Here is a 14,516-nt window from a genome sequence, read left to right as displayed (position 1 = left end):
CTCGGGTCTCTGGGATACCCAACACCACCTTGCGGCCGCCCGCGTCGCTGGGGCAACCGTCCGGACGCAGGAAGTGACATCAGCCCTCTGGGTCTTGGAGAGGAGTGCACGCGGGCCGCCCGTGCCGCCGGGGTTGCCTAGGAGACGGGACGGGCGCGGCTCCCACCCGCGCGCGGAGAGCCCGCGGTTTGCGGGCGGAGCGAGGGTCTTCGTCCGCGCCGGCCGCGTGAGCAAAGCGCAGTCATGGTTTTGCCACAGTTAGGACGTGAAGCCTGCGACTCGGCCGACGGAAGAGCGCCCGGACAGACGGGACGGATTAGCACGGCGGGGACGTTTGCGGACTCGGGAGGCTGACGGCGCGTTTGAATCTCGGCACCCCTTCCTGCACCCCTGTGATGTGAAATTTACCATTTCTAGGCCCAGTTTCCTCTTCTTAAAAAAGGGAGGTAATAATCAGAGCCACCTCAACGCGCCGCTGGGCGTGTTAGATGAAATGACGCAGGTGAAGTACTTGCAAGAGCGCCTGGGCTTGAATTCAGTCGGGATCACGCGCGCTTTTTGTGCAGCTCGGCCGCGAAGGACTTGGACAGAAGTCATCCCTGGTGGACACGGCTGAAAGCCCATATTCCAAGCGTGCCTTTAATGTAAAATGCCCCTCTTTTTATATGCATAATCTAGTTAAAATCGAACTAGTCAACAAAATAATCTAATAGGCTGGAGGACCTTGTGCTGCTAAGTAACCAAAACTGTCATCACTTAATCAGCATAGGTAAGCCTTAAACAAGACAAAAACCATTCTTTAAATAATACTTTAAAATAACATGGATTTGAACTATTATATCATTTGAAAGAAGCATAATCCTAGTTAAATTGTCTGAATTTACTCTTTGCTGTCTAAGTTGTTCTAGTATTGTTTCCCATATCTCTAAAATTTATTAATTTTCACTTTTTCAACAATTATTTATAAACAAATCACATTGAGACAGAGATTTAATAAATCAATGTGTTGAAAAACTAAGCGTTCATAACAAGAAACATGAAACTAAAAATTCTATGCTTTTAAATAATATGTGCAATGCAACTTGTTAAAGATTGTGTTCAGTTTATGCTAACTTGTTTGAAAAGCTCATTTGATCAGCATTTGCTTAATTTTGATGTTTTTAAACATTTTTGAGTCTCTGCATAAGAGAAAGGTTTTTCATTCACTAGTTACTGTTAACTTTCTGATCCATATAAGTTATTAATAAATGTGATTCCATCATAGCACCTGTGCCCACCCTGAGAAAACAGTGTCTACATTTTCCTTACATATGAAGTATTAATTTGCTCATGTTAAAATACTTAGATTCATTCATTCTGCTCTATTCATTTTTAAATCCATTTGCCTAATATAATTTTTATTAGATAAGATTTAAGAAAATAAAATTTAAAAAGAAATGAAAAGAGCCTTTAGAAAAGATTCTATCTTTTCTCCAGAACCTACTAGATTTGTATTTTCAATTTCAAAATAATTAATACCTATCAAGCTATGCCATACAAAACTACAGCAAGCAAAGATGGTTAACTAAACTGGTTAATTTCTCCACAAGACCAAAAGCACAATGTCTTTCTACTATTCTCTTATCTTAAACAGCAGAAAAGTATTTATTAGTAACATTATATAGTACCTGAATTAATAGTATTTAATCTAATGCATAATTTGCAATAAACATATAATTGTTGAATGAACTCATGAAACAAATAGCATTTTAAACAGAAAAATAATGAAAAATACTTTTTAAAACATTCCAAAAGAAGCTCACAGATATTCGCTTTTAAAGAAATGAAAACACAATAAAATTTCAGTACCTTATGGAACATTTTCTCTATATTTTATTTTTCATTTTTCTAATATATATTAAATCTCAAAAGTATTTGCCTAGCAAGCATTTTTTAGTTTAATACTGTTTTCATTTCTGAACCTTGTCTTCACTCGTTCATTCATTCATCATTCAGTATGTATACCCGTATCAATTTCCTGGGTCAGATTTCGGGAGTTCACAGGTAAACCAGACTAGCTCCTACCTAGGCTTCTTATAGAACAGAGCTACCTGGCAGGCTGGGTAAACACGCAATGACTATACCCTGTGACAGTTTCTCTGTAGGACTACAAAGGGAGAAGCCCTCAAGAGAGAGTAAAGAATTCTTCCTGGAGGCTCTAGAAAGCTTTCACAAAGTGAGTTTGAGTTGATCAATGAGTATAGGGTATAGGGAAGGATCTGAAGTACATTTTAAGCAGAGGAAATAGTCTGTGAATATGGAGCCCACTCCATGGTGGGTGCAAGTGGATGAGCAGAGAGAGCGATGGTGCTGGGACTGTGCTACCTGTCAGGCAAGGAGGGCAATGAGAAGATTCATTTCCAGATAAAGAGGTAACTGAGAAGTGACGCTTCTTTGAAAGTTCCCTGCCCACACCTCAGCAGGCAAATTGTTTACGCTCTTCGACAAGCAACACAGTTATAGAAAAAGGATTCTGTACTCACATCCCTGGTTAAAACAACAAAGCACCTGTCTAGCATGTTGAGAAGTGTACTACACAGAGCAAGTCCCCATGGGTGTCCACTGAAAACCACTCTACTTATATTAAACACTGAATGTGAGAAAGCAGCCAGTTACAAGTGCAGGTACCAACACCAGTGTCCTCTTGTGGGATCAGGACAGCAGGAGACTTATAGAAGGGAAATATCAGTATTCTGAGGAAAGACAGCCATGACCAGCTACACTGGTTAAAAGTGTGCATCAGCATCTTACGAGGGAAACTGGCTATTGTTAGTCAACTATACCAGTATGTATTCTTTTTTTATTGTCATGTAGACAATAATATACATGAATTGTTATATAGCAAGAGAATATGACTTCTCATTCAAACTCAGAACTTGTCATTCTGAACAAATAATTTTTGTTATCAGGGTAATGTCCTCAGTTAAATGCCCCTACAGATACTGTTCTAAACAAAGATACATGATCTGTACTGATACTATCTCTATTCTCTGTATATTGCTAACTGTCCTGTGCCTGGTATAATTCTGCATACTTTACTCATATTATTTAATTCAGTCTTTCCATAACTCTGTGAAATTGCTGCTTTTTATATCTACATTTTACAGCTGGAAAACAGAGGTATGGTAACATCTTGAGAGCTGAGTAGGTTTGAAAATATGTTATTTTCACCTGTGAAATGTCCCAGACAAGACTGGTTACACAGACTCTATTATGTTATTGTGGTTTTAAGAAATCTTTATTTTTAATAATGTGCATATACAAAATCACACTGTTCTTACTTATGGAGTTGATATAGTCCTTTATTTCCTTCCTGATCAGTAGCACACACTGCATAAGATATTTTGATGTGTCATTTATCCCTTGTGTACCTCCCCCTTTCTTTCACCTGTTTGAAATTGCTTGGCTCCTTCCTGCTTTGTGCATCTTCTCTTTAAGACAAATCTGGTTTCGAGATAGAAAAGAAAAATCACTAATTTACACATTTTTACACAAAAACTTTATGAGCTTTTGTGGAATTAAGGTCTGGTATTGAATAAAGCCCAGGTGTCACTCAGTGAGAAATTTCCTTGTGAAAGATCATTTCCATTAGGATTTTCAAGGGGTTAAGAGCCAGAGCCCAATGGTACTTGACAAGAATTAAACAAAGGTTTAAACATGCACAAAAGCTAATTCTGGTTTTGCACTGCACTAATATTAGAATGCCATTATTATTACTATTATATTATTACTGTTATTATTATTATCCTCTGGAAGTCTTCCAGGAGGGGAGAGAAATCCCATGGCATGCATTAGTAACCACATTCCAGCAGATGGCAGCAAAGGATTTAGCACCTGGAGCTACATATAGCAGGAACACAATCATTAATGTTTTGGGGATATTTTACTCTGCATAGATTTATTAAAAATACATTTAAAAATAAACTACTTTTAAAATCACTTCACAAGACTTTTAAAATGAGCAGCTTTTTCATTATATCAGAAAGTTAGAAATTTATTAGTTTAATGTGACAAAAATTTTGTTTTTAATTACATTTATTGGAGTGACATTGGTTAATATGATCACAGAGGTTTCAGGTGTGGGTTTCTATATTACAAGATCTGTATATTGCACTGTGTCCCCACCACCCGAAGTCAAATCTTCTCCCGTCACCATATATTAGGACCCCCTTCCCTCTGGCAACCACCACACTGCTGTTTGTGTCCACAAGTTTCAGTTTTACATCCCACATGTGAGTGAAACCATATGGTTCTTAGCTTTTTCTGACTGACTTATTTCACTTAGCGTAATATTATCAAAGTCCATCCATGCTGTTGCAAATGGCAGTATTTCCTTCTTTCTTATGGCTGAGTAGCATTCCATTGTGTGTATGTATATCTTCTTTATCCAGGCCTCTATTGCACGACACTTTGATTATTTCTTATAAATATCTTTAAAAGACTGGATAAGCTGCTTACCTGCCAGTTCATTCCCTGCTCCCAAACTCAGCCATGATCATTGTTTACAGTTGTTTATTTTCTGTACTATTTTTCCTATGCACATAAAAGTGTTCACATGTATGCTTTTATAACACAGTTTTTTCACTTGAATACCCTTTTCACATTACTCAACAGCTGAATTGTGCATAACTCTATGGGTATACAATTATGTATATTTAAAAACCATTATTCATGTCCCTTTAGCTTGTTTCCAATTTTTATGAGAAGCCTTGAATAGACACTGTAGCATACTTATTTATTTTGGATAACAACCTAAGAGTGAATCATTGAGTATGTGTACATCAACTATATTTATACCTATTGTCAAAATGCCTTCCAGAAAAGTTTTATAACATACACTCCAATGTACATCATAAGAAAAGTTTTCACCTAAATATATTCATTATTCAGCCACCCTTATTGCACCTTTATAAGATGCAATTTTGTCTGCTAATGTTTTCTTATTATTTTATTCTGTGCAAGTGTTTTTATTGTCTCCTTTAAATATAATTTCATATATTGGTACAAATAAAAATGAAATGTCAAATAAATACATAAAACCTTTTCTTTAGCCTTTAACAGGAAACATTAAGGGTTAAAGGAAGGAGGAATTATTTCAGTATCACTGGAAAATGTTCTGTGGGTAAAAATAAAACTTTTCAAATTTCCTTAATCACATAACTTATTTCTAGAATTAGGAAGAAACTATTCAATATAGTTCTCTTAAGGTAATCCATTAGGTCACAGGAACTAAAAATAACATAAATTGAAGCTCTTTGTGTTTAAAACGGGCTGTGATTAATGCTAAGGCATTGCTAAATATTTTATGTAACTTCAAAGGCACTATATATTTGTCCAATTATGGGTTTAATTTTTGGCATTTTATGTATATGTATTACAGTCAAAGTTAAAGTAAACTTTGATAAAAACTTTGTTGTGCAAGTTTCTTAGCCTTAAAATAAGCTTTTGTAATTCCTGAATAAATATCTAAGGTGATTCTATTATGTCTAGGCCTGGATTCAAATGTCAACTTTTCGTTTTCTAACAGCTCACGCATGCAGCTCCTAGCCGACTGGGTTTGTTTCTGCTACGGAGAATGGGTAAGGAATGCACCCTGTAAAACCTGATACAAACATTTTTTCCTGCATTATATATTACAATGTCTCTTTTTCTTCTATAATTAAAGCCCACGAATTAAAGAACAATTGCTGATTTATTTTTTAAACAAAATTTTCCTTTTAAAAAGCCAATATTATATCTGTTAGGTAAAGATATTTTCTTTATTAACTATAAGTGAATCTGATTTACTTCTGTTTTTGTTATGTTTGTTTTGTTTTAAATTTTGGAGTGATATGTTTCTGTGGTTGGTGGGTATTAGGTAGAAATTAGTGATGTATGTTAAGTTATAGATAGTACAGACTTTTTTTTTTTTTTTTTGAAAGGGCTTATACTGCAAGTTTGAACTCACATTTTCAAAAACAAAGTTTCACTGTTTTAATTGAAGTGAGACAATGAAGTAATGGGACATGATTTTGCATCTGGCCTATGAACATCAGTTTTAGAGTTTACATTCAAGTGTGTTTTAAACTATTTTCTTTTTCTATTTTCAATTCAAGAACATTCTGTCTCAGAGAGCTCTGCTCTGTAGTGGAAACTGTGCTACTCTTGTAAGAATGCAGTTATGACCGTAGGATGTCTTTGGAATAATCATGCAATTCTTGGTACATGAATCCTTGTGACAATATTATGGGAAGACCCCTGTTTGAATATTTTCAATATATGTAGAAGAATACATCAGCATTTGCGCATGTGTTCCATTGTTGGACACATTTCATTATCACAATTTTATTCTTTATACTTAATCAAATATGCTTCCCCATTTTCTATACATTGACCTAGGTCTATTCTGTAGAATTTCAGAAAATAAATCTAATCCTTGTTTCACATGACAAAACTTCCAGTTTAGAAAGATTTAGCATACTCCCCCAAAACGGTCATTTTCCTTGACTGCTATTTCTCATAGTTTAAAAAACTCATCACCATTCTGGTTATTCTTTTCTGGAAAATATATTTTGATCTTGTCCTTCAGGAGTTGTGAACAGAGGTTGACAGAATGACCTAGATGTGGTTTAACCTCTGCAGAGGAATAATCCATTTTAAAATCTGAACACTGCTAACAGCCTGAGCTTGGGTTAGCAACTTCCTAGGAGATGGTCCCATTCTTGGTTCATGTTGTGAACTGGTAATCAGCCAGATGCTATGACTTTTCTAGGTGCCATGTGATTCAAAATATTCTTTGAACCTAAATGTAGAATTTGATATTTTAATGTGTTAAATACCGTTGTCTGGTTTGGGGCATCTTTTTTCAATCTTTCAATCTACAGAAAACTTCTTGAGTCCTATTTTGTCACCTAGCCTGCTATTTTTCACTTTTGTATTATCCTGAAATTTAACAAGTACTATATGTATGTTGCACTTGTTCATACAAGTTGTTACTAAAAAGTATCATTAGGGTTTTTCATTTATGCGTCATCATGGTTGCCTTTCTAATCAAGTTCAATGAAAGGTGATTTTGCTGTTTCCCTGAGGTGGTGAATCTAGACTGCTCTTTTAGGATTGAGAGCCAGAGAGAAAAAAATCTAAATTCTTATGTAACCTGAAAATGAGTTTTCCTGAAACCACAATACTTAATCTGTCCACCATTACTGGAATCCTAGTCCACTCTGTATGACAGCTTTGTATTGGAAATGAACTAAACACTCTAAATAACTGATCTTGCAGGCATTTATATAATTATAAGTAATAAAAATGTAAATAAAAGTTAAAGAAATACAGAACTCCATGACTGCATGCCTGCTCCTGAGTCTGCCTTTACACTCTATTCAGGACAATCTATGTTTTATTATTACACATACACTTCATTTTGGAAGCACCTTTTAAATAGAAATGTCACTTTTTCTGTTCTTCCCACATACCATCATTCAAAACCCTTCCCCATAGTTACAGCCTCTGCAAAACCTTTCTTAATTAACCCAATGCAATGTGACACATTCTCCTTGTGTATCCACCTCTATTCCACCGTCCTGACCTTAAAATAGAGAGGTTTCGTAATTTTATTTTGATTAATTAAATAAACAGAAAACTAAAAAAATGAGTTCAAAACCACAGAACTAAATACAATATAAATATATTCTTTATGGTCTATTTTTATTTTTAACCTGTTAACTCCTACCTAGTTAACATCTAGTATTGTAAATGTTACATCTAGTATTGTAAATGTTTAATCTGATCATCAGTATCTTGCTCATTTTAGGAATCTAAAAAACTAAATAAGAATTGTAGGAAAATCACCTCAATATTTAGTAGATGCGAAATTTATGTTGTTAAAATAAGTCAGGGATTTTAAAATTAAAATACTGTGTGTTCTGTTTATTCAAATAGGGAGACAGATGATTTATTTCAACAAAGGCATACCTTGTTTTATTGTGCTTTGCTTTATTGTGCTTAACAGATACTGCATTTTTTTACAAATGGAAGGTTTGTAACAACAACCCTGCATCAAGCATGTCTGTGGGCTCCATTTTTCTAATAGCATTTTCTCACTTCATGGCTCTGTGTCATATTTTGGTAATTCTCACAATATTTCAAACTTTTTCCATTATTATTATACTTGCTATAGTGATCTGTGATTAGTCATCTTTAATGTTACTAATGTAGTTGTTTTGGGGTGCCACAAACTATGCCCACATAACGCAGTGAAGTTAATTGATAAATATCGTATGGGTTTTAACTGCTCTACTGGGTGGCCACTTCCTCACCTCTCTCCTTCTCTTTAGGGCTCCCTATTTCCTGAAACACAATACTGAAATTAGGCCAATTGGGACAAAAAGGGAGAAAATGGGAGACATCTGTAATACTATCAACAATAAAATTTTAAAAAATAATAATTCTACAGTATTTGAGAGAAAGGAAGAATTGCATGTCTCTCCCTTGTAATCAAAAGCTAGAAATGATTAAGCTTAGAGAGGAAGGCACGTCAAAAGCCAAGACAGGCTGAAAGCTAGGTCTCTTGCACCAGGTCGCCAAGTTATAAAGGAAAAACTCTTGAAGGAAATTAAATGTGCTACTTCAGTGAACACATAAATGATAAGAAAGAGAAACAGCTTTACTGCTGATATGAAGAAAGTATTAGTGATATGGATAAAGACCAAACCAGCCACAACATTCCCTTAAATTCAAGCCTAATTCAGAGCAAGGTCCTAACTCTCTGCAATTCTCTGAAGGCTAGGAGAGGTGAGGAAGCTGCAGGAGAAGTGACTGAAGCCAGGAGAGGCTGGTTCATGAGATTTAAGGAAAGAAGCCATCTCCATAACAAATGTTCAAGGTGAAGCAGCAAGTGCTGATGTAGAAGATTTAGCAAGTTAACAAGAAGACTAGCTAAGACAACTAATGAAAGTGCTGTGCTAAACAACGGATTTTCAATGTAGGCAAAGTAGCTTCATACTGAAAGAAGACTCCATCTATAGAGGAGAAGCCAGTGCCTGGCTTCAAAGCTTAAAAAGGACAGGCTGACTCTCTCACTAGGGGCTAACGCAGCTGAGTGCAGCTGATGACTTTAAGTTGAAGCCAATGCTCAATTACCATTCTGAAAATCCTAGGACTCTTAAGAATTATGCTAAATCTACTCTGCCTACGCTCTATAAAAAAACAAAACAACAACAAAACCCCAAAAACCTGTATGACAGCACAACATGGTTTACCGAATATTTAAGCCCACTATTAAGAAAAAAAGATTCCTTTCAAAATATGACTGCTCATTGGCAATGCACCTGGTTACCCAAGAGCTCTGATGAAGAAGTACAACAAGATTAATATTATTTCAATGCCCACTAACATAGCATGCACTTTCAAGTCTTATTATTTAAGAACATTTTATTAGGCTATGGCTGCCATAGATAGTGGCTTCTCTCATGAATCTGGGCAAAGTAAACTGAAAACTTTCTGGAAAGGATTCACCATTCCGTATGCCATTTTCTTAAACATTCACAATTCACGGGAAGAGGTCAAAATATTAATATTAAAGAAGTTTAGAGGAAGTTGAATCTAACCCTCATGGTGGCCTTAAGGGGTTCCCTAATTCAGTGGAGGAAGTAACTGCAGATGTGATGGAAATTGCAAGAGAAATAGAATTGGAAGTGGAGCCTCAAGATGTGACTGAGTTTCTGCAGTATCATGATAAAACCTGAATGGATAAGGAGTTGCTTCTTACGGATAAGCAAATAAAGTAGTTTCTTGAGAAAGTATCCACTCCCGGTGAGGGTGCTATTAAGATTGTTGAAATGGCAACAGAAAATTTAGACTATTACATAAACTTAGTTGATAAAGCAGAGGCAGGATTTGAGAGAACTGACTTCAACTTTGAAAGAAGTTCTGTGCACTAAAGATATCAAACAGCATCGCATGCTACAGAAAACTCATTTGTGAAAGGAAGAGTCAATGAGTGTAGCAAACGTTATTGTTGTCTTGTAAAAAACTGCCTCGGCCACCCAGCCTTCAGCAGCCACCACCCTTATCAGTCAGCAGCTATCTACAATGAGGCAGGACACTATCAGCAAAAAGGTTGTGACTCAGTGAAGGCTCAGGTGATGGCTAACATTTCTTAGTAATAAAATATTTTAAAATGAAGGAATTTACAATGTTTTCTTAGACATAATACTATTGCAGTCTTAATAGACTGCAGAATAGTGTAAACATTACTTCTATATCTGCTGGGAAAGCAAAAACTTGCTGACTCTCTTTATTGTGATATTTGCCTTATTGTGGTGGTCTGGAACCAAACGCACAACATGTCAGAGACAGATACCTTGTTCATGAAGCTGTGTCACAGCCTGCTTCTACGATTAAGACACTCTCTTAATCATAGCTGGCCAATCCATACCCTCTTGCCCTATGTTATTATGACTCAGCTGGTTTCTCTGAACTTTTAGCTTCTGTTCTTGCTACTAATGACATGTACCTCCACGGCTCAATTTTTCACTCCCATGGAGACAACCATGACCTGAATGCTCCGGTCAGCATGATCATTCTGGGAAGGATTTAGATACCAAAAGACTTGTAGCATGTTTAGTAGATGCTCTTTGTCATAAAGTAGCTTCTACTAAAAACAAAACAACAAAAGCATCCCTTTACTATTTTATTAAATGTTGGATATCTTATGAATTCAGGAGTCTTACACAATGTTACCTGAGAGGAAATTTTATATAAAAGTAATCATAATGTAAACTAAAAGGCAAGGTAAAAAGTAATGGCATAAAAGGCATACATGGAAAGTTTTGGAAAAGCTCTTCTTATTATTCCATAAGAGAAAATATAATAAGAAGAATTTAGAACTAGACAAATTTTCCAATAATAACATTTCATTCATTAATGCATGTTTTTAACTTCATTTTAGGCAAGCAGTTCTTTGTTGCATAGAGTTTATGAATACATAAGCATTAAAGATTTTATCTACTTGCACTCTATTGGGCAAATCTACTTAAAACACTTGTGGTTTTGATGTGAGATTTTGCAGCTATGAAGCTTGATTTCTTTGCAAGTTCTGCAATTTGCTTAGGTTTATTTACATAAGGAACACCAAATTAGCTTGTTATACTTAGAGTCACTCAAGTATGTCCAATTTGCGGTCCCATAATTTGAATCCCATTCATTCAATTTAATTTTCTTTCCATTGCTTTCCCTGGTTCCCTTCAAAAGATTAAGAATGACATACATATTTTTAGGTGCTCCCTAGCTATATGTCCTAGAAAATTTAACTGATTCAGAAGATTTTTTGTCTTTTATTTTAAACCTTTTTTTTTTTTTCCTGGAGGATGGTGGGAGTCTAAAGACGTGAGCATCTCTAAGGATGTTGCATCTATTCCAAAGCTGCATGCTTATAGAAGCAGCTGTTACAGTGTCCATTCTTTTAATACAGGATTACACTTAGAGCTTTAGCATGGATATTGGAGGTACTTTTAAGAGATTTTGATATTTTTATCCTTTTATGTGTACATTGATATGATTCCTGGATAGCCCTTCATGTACTTCCATGGGCAGCCCTTCATACTGTCAGGGAAAGCCATTTCTTTTACTGAATAACTGCTTAGACATTTACTTTTCTCTGTAAAATTCTGGTAATTTTCAGCCTGAAGCAACAGGACTTCTGCTCTTTGGAATATTTTTATTTTTAAAAAAACTTTAACTTTTAAATCAAAGTAACTTATGTATAATATAACAATAAAATGATACTGAAGAGCTTCTAATAAAATAAAATGGTTCCCTTGTTCTCCCAAACCACCAGTTCTCACCCACGGTCCTTCTAAAGTCAACAGTGGTTAACTGAGGGTTTATTTGCAATGAATTCCTATAAAAATCATCTCTAAAACATAACTCAATTACTATACCTTGATTTTACAGTTTGAAAATATTTTCTATCTAATTCCTCACATAACAGACATGATTTAGCTCACTCACACCCTGCCACCAACATGTAGTTGTATTAATTTTGGATTATTCAACTAGTTTTCTTTAAATTAAAAAAAGAAACAAACAACAACAAAAACCAAATCAACATCTCTTTCTCTCTTTCTCTCTCTCTCTCCACTTCTCTTTCTTTTTGTAGAAACACATGTTATATAATCTAAAGCCATAAGAATTTCATGTTTGAACATAGTATATAGCTTATTTAATTTTTAGATTTATTGTTAATTGTCTCTCTCCTTCCAACAAAGAAAGAAATCCTTTGCCTTCCACCCCCCGCCCCCCCCCCCCAGATGTATCCCAAGGATCTAGAACATGACCAGGGACATAATAATCTCTGAGTAAGTGTACAGAATAAATGAAAGACAAATAGGTGTCTTTTGTATTCAAAAGGACATGAAGAATTGATTTCAATTTTTGGACATTCAAGCTGGTTCCTTTCTCATTATTTCATTATGGTTGAGAGATCATATTGCTTTGTTCTATATTGGAATTAAATTATGTGCTAACATTTTAAAATTTCTATAAGTGGGATAACTGGTAGAGAATGTCATGGTCACATTCAGTTTCATTATGTCTCTCAGCTGGGTTCCCTTCTCTATCAACCTCCCTTCCCAGGGTTAATGGGATTCTGTGTGTGGCACTGTGACCAAACCTATTCATTCCACTCAGATATAAAATCGGTCTTGTGGTCTGATGAAGTTTGCAAATCCAGTGTTTTACTGGGTAAAAGAAAATGAACATTAAAAAAATGACAACTCTTAAAGCATTTATCACACAATCAGTCAAGTCTCTATCTTATGTGAATTCAAGGTCTATTGAATTTTTTCGTTTGCTGCACATAAAAATGATTGGAAGATAAAGTATATCTTAGAATTAGGAATGTTTGAACGTGAGAAATAAAACCATTCTGTAAGATTTCCCAAATAAGCTTAAGTTTGGTAGGAGGAGAGAATGACCGTTTGGTAGAAATTGTGAAATACTAAAGGTATGAGTGTGGGTGGATTTGGGAGAAATTTGACTCACTAATCCAGGAGCTCTTTAAATAAATCTGCCTTGTACACTAAGACTCTTGAACATTTACCACATGACAATATTTGTTTCATTTGGGAAAGATGGATTTGGCAAATTCTCAGTATTGTTCCTTGGCATGGTGTACAAGGCCTTGAGGTTTATATTCCATTAAGAAAATATGTCCAGTTTACAAGGTAAGGAAATGGAAGTTTGAAACAATCCGAGAACTTCTCATTTTTTTCCTCTATGTAAAAAATATGCATATAATTAACCTATGAATATTTTTTAAAAATAGAAGATTGTAACTAAATGCCTCAAGAAAACAGGACAAGTTATAGTTCTATGTCATCCTGTGCAAGTTATAAAAAACAGGGTCAAAAGGTCAAGTTTCTGCCTCACGTTGAGGAAGTGTTACCAGGTCTTATCAATGGAAGTTGGTCATGGGCACACCTCTCTTTTCTTCTCTAAGATAAGAGCATCTCATCTGTTCAGAATTTTGAAATTAAATTAAGAAGTCTCACCAGAAAATGACTGAGAAGTATACGTGAGTGATATATCGTCACATGATGTACTGTATACATTTAGTAGAAATTCAGAAAAAAAAATCACACCTTGTTTGAGTTCGATTTCTTTGAATTCTGAATAATTATTTTACTGCTCTTGCAAAGATTCAATTAATTAATAGGGCCTGGTAAAAAGAAGAGAGTTTACCTGATTTTGGCAAAAATTTCCCAAGAGCAACTTTATGGTATAAGCGCTTGGATTACGTGAGTGTATTACAAATTACATCTGATTTATAATGAGATTTTGATATATAGTTTATTTGACTGACCAAGTCAAATAAGTGAGAATGGAGAGGAACAACTATCTTATATGTAGAACTATTACTCATTACTTTTTTGAGTTTAGTATGTGATACATTATTGGGTAATGTCAGCTATTAGTACTTATTATGTTTAACCTCTATTCTAGTGATTATCTCCGAGAAAGGCTGCTATGAGACCTCCTCAGAATTATAAAGGCAGTTGGCATGATTGGAAGTATGTTGAAAAAGTCATGTCCAATATTAGACTCTTATATGTTAATCAAATAACTATCTTTTTATTATTATGAATTATAAAAAGAAAAATGAGCCTGACAACAGTTTAGATAGTGGAAATATGCAGATAACAGAGTAGTAAAACATTTGGGGTGAGCCATGCAGTTAACAAGGTTGGTGGCACGTATTTGTTACTTATTATTTTCTTTGTGTGCTTGTAAGGTATGATTTTTACATATAGGTAGCTCAATTGTATATCTCAATTGTCTATCAGTCAGAATGTAATCCCAAATCTTTATAAGAGTTTATAGTACCTACATGAAAGGACCTTGGGCTTCCTGTCTTACTAGTCTTCCCATTTTTTACCTTGTTCCAGCTTTGCTGCCTTTTACGTTGCAGTCCCCTGCCTGAAATATTCTGGCATCTT

General features: G+C 35.2%; 1 long non-coding RNA gene across 1 annotated transcript in view; it reads left to right on the top strand.

Annotated features, from left to right (window-relative positions):
- Positions 1-146: 146 nt before the first annotated feature.
- The window catches only part of LOC308557046, a 73,604-nt gene continuing 59,234 nt past the window's right edge, over positions 147-14,516 (top strand). Inside the window, exons 1-2 of the long non-coding RNA XR_013998786.1 lie at positions 147-769; positions 5,567-5,618. This is a non-coding gene — a long non-coding RNA (uncharacterized lncRNA). The remainder of the gene's footprint in view (positions 770-5,566; positions 5,619-14,516) is intronic.

The sequence above is a fragment of the Miniopterus schreibersii genome, assembly GCF_964146895.1.
Source record: "Miniopterus schreibersii genome assembly, chromosome: 4".
Lineage (NCBI taxonomy): Eukaryota > Metazoa > Chordata > Mammalia > Chiroptera > Miniopteridae > Miniopterus > Miniopterus schreibersii.
This window is presented reverse-complemented; position numbering and strand designations above follow the sequence as displayed.